The sequence below is a fragment of the Marmota flaviventris genome, chromosome 14 (assembly GCF_047511675.1).
Source record: "Marmota flaviventris isolate mMarFla1 chromosome 14, mMarFla1.hap1, whole genome shotgun sequence".
Taxonomy (NCBI): Eukaryota; Metazoa; Chordata; class Mammalia; order Rodentia; family Sciuridae; genus Marmota; species Marmota flaviventris.
In genome coordinates this window covers 50,749,838-50,764,936 of record NC_092511.1, presented here as the reverse complement: position 1 = coordinate 50,764,936, position 15,099 = coordinate 50,749,838, and the positions used below count along the sequence as shown (strand labels likewise).

General features: G+C 37.0%; 1 protein-coding gene across 1 annotated transcript in view; it reads right to left on the bottom strand.

The window, feature by feature from the left end:
- Commd1 (copper metabolism domain containing 1) overlaps positions 1–15,099 on the bottom strand; it is a 179,864-nt gene that overhangs the window by 21,363 nt on the left and 143,402 nt on the right. The window lies entirely within an intron of this gene.

Sequence of the window (15,099 nt, the reverse complement as noted above, 5' to 3'; positions counted from 1 at the left end):
CTAAGAAATTATTTTTCCTCTCCTACACTACAAAGGGTAAAAGTACAAGTAGCACTGAATAGGTATGCCATCTAACACAGAAACTTTACCACATAAACTGTTTCAACTCCAAACATCTCAGTCAAAGTCCACACTCTCTTACAGGGCTGATCTCTCTGTCAGATCTAAAGGAAAAAGTATACCTACAAAAGGCAACATACACTGACTTTCAGCAGCCATTTTTTAACATAAGGATCACAAAACCTTAAGCATTGATATAGGCATAAAATACTCAATGTTTTATACTTGGCAGGAACAGTTCTAGACAGTGGGAATTCGGTTTTAAAAAGCAGAGTCTCAGCCATTGAGGAGCTCCAATTTTAATGGAAAAGAGAGAATAAATTAAAACAACTTACAAAAGTAATTTCAATAGAATGTGTAGTCTACTATGGTAGACATGTAGAATAATACTTTTGATGTCATCAGAAAACTGTTAGCTACATCCCAAGTACCTTATTCAAAGGGGTAAAGAATTATAGATAGAGGATGACCTAGTTCCAAAATTCACCTCTTACATTACTATTTGCTATGGTTAACATCAAAGCCTCTGTCTTTTGGTAACATACAAAAGGAGGATGACATCATTTATAGGCAGATAATGAAGACCTAGGCAGTATAAAATTACAGAACACAAAACAAGAAATCAGATCTAGGATCTACTTCTAATTCTATCACTTTATATTCAGAGGAACTTGGGTAATTCACTTAAACTCTTGAAGCCTTATTTTCTCTTAATCTAGTCTGTCCCACTTCATAGGTTTTAGAAAGTTTTAGTGAGTCAATAAAAGAACTTGAAAATGTTTAAAACATTGGGGAAATACTAACTACACATGCTAATCAAAATGTTAAGAAGCTCAAAGGAGAACAAACAAAATTAACTACATTTAAGATTATCATGAGTCCTTGCTCCTGTATATTAGTTGTTCTTAAATCTTTCCTTCCATATTGTTTCCTAAAAGAAACACCCACCTTTTCGAGAAATGATCCCCTCAAATGACACCTTTAGGAGCAAACTCCTATATTAACACACCTTCAAAGAATTCTTTCCTTCTGATTCAGCAAAATCTTTTTGGAGAAATTTAAAATGGGAGCTCCTCCAGCCAATATCACCAAGCTAATCTTTTTCTTTTAGATACCTAGAGTAAACTTGGCTTGTTATAATACTAAATTGAGCATGCCCAAAAGCATGTGTCTACCACCTTTAAGTGTCCATATCTACCATCTTAAACTTTTAACATATGATCTTTGATCTTGAGCTGGGCATGCCCAGAAATGTACATCCTATACTGAGTGTGCTCAGGAATGTCCTCACTACTAAAGTGCCTTCCTATACGAATATGAACATGAATATGAATGGGGTCCCCAGTAAAATCCCCATGTTTCCATTCTTTAAGGAAACCAATGTTTTACAGAACTTTGGTATTCTCCTTACTTGTGGGTAATTAATCTCTCTCATAAGCCTAGTACATATTGGTCAAGCACTCTACCTCAGACCTTTTAAAATTTTTATACCAAGACAGGGTGCCACTAAGGTGTCCAGATTGGCCTCAAACTTTCAATCCTCCTGCCTCAACCTCCCAGCCATCTAGGATTATAGTCATGCAAGGCCTATCTGGCACTCTGTGGGAGACCAACATTGCTTGTGACTGAGTCACACTCCCCGGCTGGGTGCTGAGGCGCTCAATCACAGAAATGTGGCAGAGCTTACCCTTCTTGGGTTTGAGGGATGGTGTCTCGTGCATGGGTGTGTCTTGCTACAGCCCCATGGGTGGAGCTACACTCACCTGTTCCTTTGTAATATAACCCCTGTTTAGGACAGAATCTTCCATGGAAGTGCCTTGTGTGTGTGTCCCCTTCTCTTACTATGCCTTTGGGTGTGGCCTACCCAGATGTCAGTCAACCTGCTGACAGTGGACATCATGAAGATAGACCCAGCCCCCTGAAATCTGACCCCTTGCCTCATTTGAATAGCTTCTCCTCAATAAAGGGGGTCAGCGTGTGCTCTCTTTCTGTGGACCCTTAAGGTCAGAGGAGCTATCACAGCGACCCCAGTGAAAAAGGTATTTGTGTCACTTGTGTGGTTATTTCGTGCAGCCCAGTTAGCCCAGTTCAACTGGAGTAACCCCTGAGCCTTTTAGTCGTGAGAACAGAAACCCGGCAGCACTCTTTCTCCATTCTTTTATCTTCCGGTTGTGCTCATTGGCTTCACACTTTTCAAAAAGAGAATCTATTGTGTTTGGAAACAATGTCCAGCTAAGAGCCAATTTTAGTGATTATCCCCTACCTCACTGGGCCAAGAACAAAAAACTATTTTTTTGTGTTTCACTTCTTGGTATTCTGCTCCATGATTAAATGCCTTTATTTTTTGGTGCTAAACAAGGTAAGCACCCATAGGGGGCAAACTCCTATACTTTTATAGAGAAAAAAGCTGCTGCCCTTTTAAAAGACTGTTAATGTGCCTTCAAATTGTTTTTTCTTTATGTTTCAGCTAAGAGTCTATGGAGAAACATACAAGGAACCAGCCAACATTACCAAGTCACTCTGACTCTTTTAAGTGACTTAAACTTTGCTAATTATGACATAGAAGAAATAAAATGAGAAAGGTAGAAAGGAGAAAAAAGGAAGGAAAAGAAGACTACATTTTAAAAGCCTTGTCCTAAAGTTCCTCATACCTTTCCTCCCCAAGCCAATTCTCTCTCCCAGACCTATCCCTCCCCAAATTTCTATAAATCTTCACTCACAATCTTAAAGTTACTGGAAATTTGCCCACTTACAAAAACTGCCCTGTACACTGTTTAATTGGCCTATAAATACAAGTATTTTTGTAATAGATTGAGAAAATGGAGATATAAAATCTATAACATAAGGTACTTTCCTTACATTTTTATCTATTGATCAAATAATGGAAAAGAATCAATCTTAGGATTCTAGGAATTACCAGGCCACTGTAAACCATTTTGTGATCCCCAGACTGATGTCAATCTCATGTACCTTCCCATTGCCACCCTCACCAAGTTCCCTTTAAAAGAAGAGCCTGGGAACCCCGAAATTATTTCTCACTCTTAAGATGGACCACTGAAGAAGACAGAGTTACATGAAGGATTCAAACTCAAAGGCCAAAGGTCATAGCCAATAGCCTTGATGCTTTTTCAATACCTGTGTAACACAGATTTTGACCAATGGCCTTGATACTTTTTCATTTAACACAGATTTTGGTCAATGTTCATACCCCAAAACTATATATGTCCTAGGATAAGACACCAAAAACAAACAAACAAAAACGATATCCTGCAACCAGGTCCCCTTCCACATGGAGGGAGTTCTATCTCTTCTCTTCTCACTTAAATAAATCCTGCTCCATTTACTCTTGCCTTCTATTATTGTCTATGAATTTTATTCTTCAGATTTGTGAGACAAGAATCCAGGAGAAAATTGGCTTGAGTTACCAGGGTTTTCTGTGATACTAAGAGCTGTACCACACAATTCGATAGTATTAGATATGGAAAATGACAAACGCCAAAATAATGAGGCCTGGGAAAAGGGAGTGAAAAAGAAAGCCACACACTGACAGCATTGATTCTTTCCCAATACATTCTTTCTCAGTGATAAGACAAGCCCCGGGGAGGAGATAGGAGATATCCACCACGTCTGAAATGAGAGTCTCTGGGAAGAAGCCAAAGCATTGATCCTTCCCTAAACAAATCCTTTCCAGATACCAACCATAACCCCAGGCCATCCATCTGGTCCAGTAAGATAAATCCCAAATATTGACCACTGACCCCAGACCCCCTCCCATTCTGCCCAATAAAACAGACCCCCAAATTCCTGAGTGCCCAAACTGACACATTCATTTATTAAGTCACCTCTCAGTATAGCCTAAAGAAGTCCAATCCCCTTCTTTGTTTAGTGGCTCATTTTCCACGAGGAAAGTGGGTCCACCGGTGTCACCCCCGTTCTTGCCCAACCCGTTCTGGCATGAAACTTCATTCCTGAATAAAAGGTTGCGATGAAGTTTGCATCAGGCCCAGTCCTTTTGTGCTAACAGGTAGTAGCAAAGAATCTAGTTTTGTCAGCTACAACCCTTGGGGCTGATGTCGGCAGATATCACCTGCTGTGTCTAGCTACTAATACTAAAATGGACTTTATTGGCTGCAGAAGCCTGTACCCTGCATAAACCCCATTCGCTAACAGAAGCAGGGAATGTAGTTTCTTCTCAAATTCTGGTTTCATCACAATCTCCTTTGAATGTGTACTCCTTGCTTTCCTAAATAAATCTCTGTCCCTCAATATTTGATGCATGCTGAAATTCTTTTCTATCACATCCACCAAGGACTCCATAGTCTTAAAGTGAGGCACCCTCTCTGGGACCTCTTGGGATCTCCTCCAATGACAATTATAATACCAAACTCCCTGCCCAGAAAGGTTTGTGCCTGCCATCTTCCTTTTGAATATGATTTATGACTCTCAATTAAGCATGCTCAAGAATGTGCCCATCCCACATGTGCTTTCCTGTATGAATATGAATATTTTATAGGTTTCCCTAATAAAATATCCTTGCTTTCTTTGTTTGAGGAGAGTACTGTTTTGCAAAGAATCTTTCCAGTGTGACTGCAAGAACTGCTAATGGAGGACCACCACAGCTCCTTACTTGCTGCAAGTAATCAATCTTTTCTTCATTCTTTTATTTTCTGGTTGTATTCATTAGCTTTCCACTTGTCAAGAAGAGAATCTATTATGTTCAGTTATACTTACTGTATGAGTTATTCTTGATGATTACTTTCAACTTGGAAGTGAAAGGTAATAGATATGAACAGTAGAACATGTAGTTAAGGGAATAACTCTATAAAACTAGACCTTCTGTGCTCACTCCAACATGCTTTCTTTTAAGAAGCAATTTATGGGCTGGGGTTGTAGCTCAGTGGTAGAGCACTCACCTAACACGTGTGAGGCACTGGGTTCGATCCTCAGCACCACATAAAAAGAAAGAAAGAAAATAAAGGTATTGTATCTATCTACAACTAAAAATATATATATATTTTTTTAAAAAGGCAATTTACCTTCAGCTCTGCCTGGCTTAACTCAATAGAATATGCTATATTTCTCAACAAACAACCTGTTATCTACAGGAAAAATGCAGTCCTGAAAGCCTGCTAATAAGAACCTAAGTTGCCCTGAAGGGGTTACTTTTCTTGCCTTTACATAGACCAGATTCCAGAATTCAGAGAGATAAAATATAGAACCAGTGGAAGTCTGATGCAATCCCACAGTCATTAGAAATCAAGAGGTGGACCTGGGCTGGACTCTCTGGAAACTTCCTTGGGACTCCCAATAAAGCTGGAGGACAGGAGGGGCACTCTAGCCCTCTCCTCTATCAGAAGACCCACGCTCTCCCTTGAGTGTCCCATATTTCCTTTTATATATCTCTTCTCATAAACTCTTACCTGCTACTCTGAGTGACATGTCTGGAATCTTTCCAGTGTGACTGCAAGAACTGCTAATGGAGGATCACCACAGCTGTCTCAACTCAGTGGTGGGTAGAAAGTTAAGTATAAATTCACCTCTCAACTATTAAGACACTGATTATCAAGCACCTTAATAACCTCTTAGTAACTTCTCTTTTTGGAAAACTGCCCTTTTGTTCTCCAGAGTATTTCTATAGCTACTATTTTAAATTCAATTGCATATGGGTCAGGAGGGCCAAGTAGAGTGTTAAAGTCAGCTGGAGTAATGTGGGGAAGAGAGCAAGGAGTGGTGGGACTGAAGTTGGTGAGTGCAAGGATCATCTAAAGGGATAATCATTTCTTAGCTCTAGCCTACTATTGGTAGAAAATTCAACCCAGTATTGCCAGACCTTTGTTATTTCAAAAGATTCCAGAAACTATATTCTTGTGTGACATTCATAGGGGCTATTATAAATTGAAGGGAATCACAACATGATGCCCCAAAACGCTATGATGGCATAAGGATTATCTTGAACTGTAACCACAGAAAAACTCTCTACTTCCCCATATTTACCTAAAGAGAATTTTGAGGAGTTCCCACCCCTATTTTTTTTTTTTATACAGGAAAAGCAGAACTACTCTTAAATCACCTGAGAGGACTCCAGATTCTTATCAGCCCATAGCTGGAATGGCAGAAATCTATATAAAAACCTTATCTAAAACAATCCTTATCTTCCACAAGTTTACCCTTCCACTACCTTCCTATAACTTACCATCCCTAGAAAGCTCAATTCCCTTTTCCTTTGTCTTTCCATATATCCACAATCTTCCTCTGAGGGTTACAAAGTTCTAAGGTTTCTTTGGGTCTTCACTTCTTTTCTATAAAGTCCTCTACATACAAACATAACAAATCATTTCTTCCATTAATCTGTTTTCTGCCAGTTTAATCTGCAGGGCCCCCAGCCCTGAATCTAAGAGTAGAGGAAAAAAAAATTTTCATATGTTTCATTTTGCAGATTTCCTTTGCCATTTTATGAAAGACTGAGTTATTTACTTAAAAAGTATTTACTAATGCTGATATGTAATTTATCATTTTTTTTCTGATATGTGGAAGTAAATATTAAACCTGGCCTTGCAAGCTAGACTTGGGAAAGAGGAAACTTCAGGCTAGGCAAACATGATGTGCAAAGACAGAGGTAGAAATATGCCTGGCATGTTGGAGGAGGATGGAAGATTGGATTTCTTCAGAGAAGTAGAACATAAATAGGAAAAAACTGTGAAAGATACTGAATTCTAAAGATTTTCATGGATAACTTTTTTCTTTCTGTAGCTTTACTGAGGTAAAACTGAAGTACAATAAAATTTTTGTGGATCTGCAGGGAACCCAGGCTCACAGTAGGCCTAGGTCTATCCTGCCACTGGTTGACACACACTGGAGCTCAGGCTCCGGACTGCCTCTTCCATTCAGCAGACCACCTTGGGAGCTCAGGCCCAGCCCACATCCACCCACACCAACATACGCAGCAACCAGGCCTGAGTTTGCCACCTCCCACTTGGGAGCCCAAGCCTAACCCACTTCCATCTTGGGACACTGCAGATATCGCCATAGCCTTCCACCACATAGTAGCCCCTACCTTTTTGACAAGAGACAGGGCCCAGAAGCAGCTGCATCTCAGAGCAGGCATCCCAAAGACAGTGTAAGGCCTACCCTTTAAGCCCCATCCTCTGTAAGACATTGCATCCATACTGGAGCACCTCCACTATTATCTCAAGTAATCTTGGCTATTGCCGCCACCACCTTTAGTTGCAGTAGCATACATTGCGGGACACCAGCAAGGTCTGGAAGCCCAATATCAAGGTGAGGTGCAGACAATCTGCACAGGTACTACAAGAATATAGGGTAGAAACTGTAATATCCCAGATCCACACTGCAAGAAAGGAAGATACATAGACAACATGAAAAAACAAGGGAGGAAAGTGCCCCAAACAAACCAGGACACTATAATAACAGAATCCATGGACAGGAAGTTGATGAAATGTCAGAGAAGGAGTTCATAATGTTCACATTGTTGAGAGCCACAGCCGAAGGGGCCCCAGCAAACTTCCAGCTGCCAGCAAACTTCCAGCTGCCAGCTGATGATTGGCTCACAGCGGCCCCAGCAAACTTCTAGCTGCCAACTGATTGGCTCCTCTGCGGTGATGCTCATTGGGCTGTTTCCCCGCCCTTTCAGACCACAGAGCTGCTCATTGGGGGAATTTTTTTGGCTCTGCCCATGCGACCCAGCCAATCAGCCTCAAGAGCAGGAGGATGGGGGGAGGTAGAGAGGCTGGTGGGAAGCCAGTGGTGGCAGTTGGGCTCTGAGGGTTTTTCCTGAAGAGCTGTGTGGTGTGGTGTGTGTGTTCTAAAAATAAAGTTCGTTTCTTTTGACAAGTGGCTCCTGAATTGTGACCAGCCAGACTGCGGCATCACATAATTAAAATGATCTGTGAATTAAATAATGACTTAAATGAGCAAATACTAACAAAAATTGATCATTCCATTAAAGGGATAAGAGAGCAAATACAGGTAGCAAAAGATTACTTCAAGGAAGAGATAGAGACTCTTGGGGGGGGGGGGACAGTCAGAAATCCTTGAACTGAAGGAAACAATAAACCAAATTAAAAGCTCATTAGAAAGCATAACCAACAGACTAGAAGATCACTTGGAAGAAAAATGTCAGATAATGAAGACAAAGTATACAATCTGGAATATAAAGTTGACCACACAGTGAAGATAGTAAAAACCATAAACAGAACATCCAATAATTATGAGACAGCATCAAAATACCAAATCTAAGAGTTATTGGGATAGAGGAAGGCATACAGTTTCAAACCAAAGGAATGAGCCATCTATTCAATAAAATAATATCAGGGGCTGGGGATGTGGCTCAAGCGGTAGCGCGCTCGCCTGGCATGCATGTGGCCCGGGTTCGATCCTCAGCACCACATACAAACAAAGATGTTATATCTGCCGAAACTAAAAAATAAATATTAAAAAAAAATCCCCTCTCTCTCTCTTTAAAAAAAAATAATAATAATATCAGAAAATTTCCCAAGCATAAAGATTGAATTGGAAAACCAAATGCAAGAGGCTTACAGGATGCCAAATGTACAAAATAACAACAGATCCACACCAAGGCACATTATAATAAAAATGCTAACATACAGAATAAGAAGAGAATACTAAAAGTCATGAGAGAAAGAAATCAGATTACATATAGGGGGAAACCAATATGTACAGATTTTTCAACCCAGACCCTGAAAGCTAGATGATCCTAGAACAACATGTATCAAACTCTGAAAGAAAATGGATGCCAACTAAGAATTTTATGTCCAGTAAAATTAAGCTTTAGATATGATGATGAAATAAAAACCTCCCAAAATAAACAAAAGTTAAAAAAATTTACAACTCGAAAGCCTACACTACAGAACATCCTCGGCAAAATATTCCATGAAGAGGAATTGCAAAACAAAAATGAGAATCAGTAAAGGGAGGTATTACACTAAAGGAAAAACTAATCAGAGGAGAAACCAAGTCAAGTTAAATATCAAAAATAAACAAAAACGCATGGGAATACAAATCATGTCTCAATAATAACCCAGAATGTTAATGGCCTAAACTTACCAATCAAGACATAGACTAGCAGATTGGATAAACAAAATTGACCCAACAATATTCTGCCTCCAAGAGACTCATCTCATAGGAAAAGACATCCACAGACTGAAGGTGAAAGGTTGGAAAAAAAATCATAACACTCACATGGACTGCAGAAGTAAGCAGGGGTTTCCATTCTCATATCAAATAAAGTAGACTTTAAGCTAAAGTTAATCAAAAGGGATAAAGAAGCACACTACATACTGCTCAAGGGAACCATAAACCAACAAGACTTAAAAATTATAAATATATATGCCCCAAACAATGGACCATCTACGTTCACTAAACAAACTCTTCTCAAGTTCAAGAGTCAAATAGACCACAACACAAGAATTTTGGGTCACATTAACACAACTCTTTCATCACTAGATAGATCTTCCAAACAAAAGCTGAACAAAGAAACTATAGAACTCAATATAGAATCAATAATTTAGACTTAACATATACAGAATATTTCATCTTTCAATGAGAGAATACACTTTCTTTTCAGCAACACATGGATCCTTCTCTAAAACAGACCATATATTATGCCACAAAACAACTCTTAGCAAATATAATGATCTGCATTCTATCAGAACATAATAGAATGAAATTAGAAATCAATGATAAAATAAGAAATAAAAGCTACTCCAACATCTGAAGACTAAATAATATGCTATTAAATGAACAATGGGTTGCAAAAAATAACAAGGAGGAGATTAAAAGATTCTTAGAGGTGAAGGAAAACACAGATACAACACATCAAAATCTCTGGAACACTATGAAAGCTGTACTAAGAGGAAAGTCTGTTGCATGGAGTTCATTCCTTAAGAAGAAAAAGTCAACAAATAAATGACTTAATATTACATTTCAAAGCCCTAGAAAAAGAAGAACAAATCTACACCAAAAGTAGAAGACAGGAAATAATTAAAATCAGAGCTGAAATGAATGAAATTAAAACAAAAGAAACAATTCAAAAAATTGACAAAACCAAAAGTTGGTTCTTTGAAAAAATAAAAAAAAAATGATAAACCCTTAGCCACATTAACAAAGAGAAGGAGAAAGAAAACTCAAAATTACTAAAATCTGTGATGAAAAAGGAAACATCACAATGGACACTACTGAAATACAGAAGATAATTAGAAATTATTTTGAAAATTTATACTACATAAAATAGAATTCTTGATGACACCGACAACTTTCTAGAAACATATGATCTACCCAAACTGAATCAAGAGGGCATATACAATTTAAACAGATCAATTTCAAGCAAGGAAATAGAAGATGCCACCAAAAGCCTACCAACCAAGAAAAGCCCAGGACCAGATGGAAACACAGCTGAGTTCTGCAAGACCTTTAAAGAAGAACTGATACCTTATAGAAGAAGAAAGAAGAAAGAAAGAAGGAAGAAGAAGAAGAACAACAACAACAACAAAAAATAACAACAACAACTGATACCAATAGTTCTCAAATCATTTTGTGAAATACAAAAAGAGGGAACACTTCCAAACTCATTCTATGAGGCCAATATCACCCTGATTCCAAAACCAGACAAAGACACATCAAAGAAAGAAAATTTCAGACCAATTTCTCTAATGAACATAGATGCAAAAATTCTCAAGAAAATTCTGGCAAATCGAATACAAAAACATATCAAAAAGAATAGTGCACCACAATCAAGTGGGGTTCCTCCCAGGGATGCAAGGTTGGTTCAACATAAGGAAATCAATAAATGTAATAATATCACATCAACAGACTTAATGACAAGAATCATATGATTATCTCAATAGATGCTAAAAAAAGCATTCAATAAAATACAGTACCTCTTCATGTTCAAAACATTAGAAAAACTAAGGGTAACAGGAACATATCTCAACATCGTAAAAGGTATCTATGCTAAGCCGTAAGCCAACATCATTCTAAATGGAGAAAAATTAAAGACATTCCCTCTACAAACTGGAACAACACAGGGATGCCCTCTTTCACCACTTCTATTCAACATAGTCCTTGCAATTCTAGCCAGAGCAATCAGACAGACAAAAGAAATTAAAGGGATAAGCATAGGAAAAGAAGAACTCAAACTATCACTATTTGCCGATGACATGATTCTATATTTAGGAAGATCCAAAAACTGCCACCAGAAAACTTTCTAGAACTAATAAATGAATTCAGCAAGAATCAGAACACAAAATCAACACCCATAAATCAAAGGCATTTCAGTATATATTTCTGTATATCAGTGACAAATCCTCTGAAAGGGAAACAAGGAAAACTACCCCATTTACAATAGCCTCAAAATACATAAGTAAATAAACAAACAAACAAACAAATAAATATAATGCTTGGGAATCAAACTAACAAAAGAGATGAAAGACCTCTACAGTAAAAACTACACAACGCTAAAGAAAGAAATTTAAAAAGACCTTAGAAGATGGAAAGATCTCCCTTTTTTGTTGGATAGGCAGAATTAATATTGTCAAAATGACCATACTACCCCAAGCATTATTCAGATTTAATGCAATTCCAATCAAAATCCCAATGACATTCCTCATAGAAATAGAAAATGCAGTCATGAAATTCATCTGGAAAAATAAGAGACCCAGAATAGCTAAAGCAATCCTTAGCAAAAAAATGTGAAGCAGGTGACATCACTATACCAGACCTTAAACTATACTACAGAGCAATAGTAACAAAAACAGCATGGTGTTGGCACCAAAACAGACTGGTAGACCAATGGTACAGAGTAGAAGACACAGAGACCAACCCACATACACTTATCTCATACTAGACAAAGGCGCCAAAAACATATAATGGAGAAAGGACAGTTTCTTCAACAAATGGTGCTAGGAAAACTAGAAATCCATATGCAACAAAATGAAAATAAACCCCTATCTCTCACCATGCACAAAACTCAACTCAAAGTGGATCAAGGACCTAGGAATTAAACCAGAGACACTGTGCCTAAGAGAAGAAAAAGAAGGCCCAAATCTCCATCATATCGAATTAGGCCCCAACTTCCATAATAAGACTCCTATAGTGCAAGAATTAATATTAAAATCAATAAATTAATATTAAAATCATTAAATGGATTCAAACTAAAAAGCTTCTCTCAGCAAAAGAAACAATCAGTGAGGTGAATAGAGAGCTTATTAATGGGAACAAATTATTACCACAATGAGTCAAATCACTAATCTCTAGAATATATATAAGAACTCAAAAGCTAAACACCAAAATAATAATAATAACCCAATCAATAAATGGACCAAGGAACTGAACAGACACTTCTAAGAAGGTGATATACAATCAATCAATATATGAAAAAATGTACAACATCTCTAGCAATTAGAGAAATGCAAATAAAAACTACTCTAAGATTTCATCTCATGCCAGTCAGAATAGCAGCTATTAAGAATACAAACAACAGGGGCTGGGGTTGTGGCTCAGTGGTAGAGTGCTCGCCTAGCACGTGTGAGGCCCTCTGTTCAATCCTCAGCACCACAAATAAATAAATAAATAAAATAGAGGTATTGTGTCTAACTACAAATAAAAAATAAATATTTTATTAAAAAAAAGAGAGAATACAAACAACAATAGTATTGGTGAGGATGTGAGGGAAAAGGCACATTCATACATTTCTGGTGGGACTGCAAATTGGTGCAACCAATATGGAAAGCAATATGGAGAATCCTTGGAAAATTGGGAATGGAACAACCATTTGACCTAGTTTTCCCACTCCTAGGTCTATACCCAAAGGACTTAAAAACTGCATACTACAGGGACACAGCCACATCAATGTTTATCGCAGCACAATTCAAATAACTAAACTGTGTAGACAACCTAGGTGCCTGTCAGAAGATGAATGGATAAAGAAAATGTGGTATATATACACAATGAAATATTATTCAGCATTAAAAGATAATTAAATCATGGCATTTTCAGGTAAATAGATGGAGCTGGAGAATATAATACTAAGTGAAATTAGCCAATCACAAAAAAACAAATGCTGAATGTTTTCTCTGATATAAGGATGCTGATTCATAATATGCTGCAAGAGGGGTGGGAGGATTAAATAAACTCTGATAGGGCAAAGAGGAAAGGGGAAGGGAGGGGAACGTAGGGGGCATAGAGGTAGGAAAGACGGTGGAATGTGATGTTCTTCATTACCCTAAGTACATGTATGAAGACATGAAAGATGTGACTCTACTTTGTGTACAACCAGAGATATGAAAAATTGTGCTTTATATGTGTAATATGAATTGTAATGCATTCTGTTGTCATATATAACAAATTAAAATTTTAAAGACATTTTAAAAATAAATAAATAATTTTGGTGACCGATACAATGAATTTAAGAAGCATTTCCATTACTTTTTTTTTTAATTTGAAATCATGCAGACTGTGTTTCCTGCCTGATTCATTACATTACAAATCAATCACCTTAAGATATATAGAACCCCACCCCCACATGTCAACAACTTCAAAATTAAATAACACACCTATAAATACCTCAGAGGTCAAGGAAGAAAGCACAAGAAAAGTAAATTAAAAGTGCTTTGACCTAAATGATAATAAAAGCTTAAAATATCAGGATCTCTGGGATGAAAAAGTACTCAGATGAACACTTATAACTTAAAGTACCTGTATCAAAAAGAAGGTAGAATAACAAATTATTTTCAAATTACGTAGCAGGAAGGAATAAATAAAGAATAGAAGCATGAGTATATGAAATAGAGAGGAAATATTACAGGTAAAATTTGATAAAAAAAAAAAAAAAAAAACAAGTCTAATCAAGAAAAAAGCAAAAACAAAAAATTTGTATCAATGGAAAGGGAGCTATCAAAATAACCCTACAGATGCTTATATATTAAGGTAATATTACAATTGTATGACAACATAAATAATAACATACATAACAAGGTCTATATTATAGAAGAATCCATATGCTACTAAGAAGAAATGTATTCAGTCATTGATGGATGAAATATTTTATATGTCTGTTAAGTCTAAATTATCAAGTGTACTTTTTACTTCTATAGCATCTTTGTTTAATAGTTTTTGTTTGCAGAATCTATGGGGAATCTAACATGCCTCTGCATGTTAAAGCTACCCAGTATTATTGTGTTGTGGTCTATTTGATTCTTGACATTGAGAAGGGTTTGTTTGATGTATATAGATGTTCCATTGTTTGGGGCATAAATATTTACAATTGTTATGTTCTTGTTGAAGTATAATTCCCTTAAGCAGTATGAAATTGCCTCCTTTGTTCCTTCTGATTAATTTCAGCTTAAAGTCCACTTTATCGAATATAAGGATAGAAACCCTTGCTTGATCCATGTGAGTGATGTTTTCTCCCATTCTTTCACCTTTAATCTATGGATGTCTTTGCCTATGAGGTGAGTCTCCTGAAACAGCATATTGTTGGGTCTTATTTTTTAATCCAATCTGCCAGTCTGTGTCTTTTGATTGGTAAGTTTAGGGCCTTAGTGTTCAAGGCTATTATTGAGATATGATTTGTATTCCTGGTCATTTCAGTTTATTTCTAGTTTTTAATTTGAATTAAGTTCTTGTTTGATAGACTATTTCTTTAGCGTAGTTACTCCCTTTGCTGGTTTTAACTTTTTTTTTTTTCCAAATTTATCTTCATGGAATATTTTGTTGAGAATATTCTGTGCTGCAGACTTTCTATTTGCAAATTCTTTTAATTTTTGTTTATCATGGAAGGTTTTTATTTCTTCAAATACAAAGCTTAATTTTACTGGATACAGAATTCTTGGTTGGCATCCATTTTCTTTCAGAGCTTGGTATATGTTATTCCAGGATCTCCTATCTTTGATGGTCTGGGTTGAGAAATCAGCTGAGATCTGAATTGGTTTCCTGCTATATGAAATCTGATATTTTTCTCTCACAGCCTTTAAAATTCTATCCTTATTCTGTATGCTAGGCATT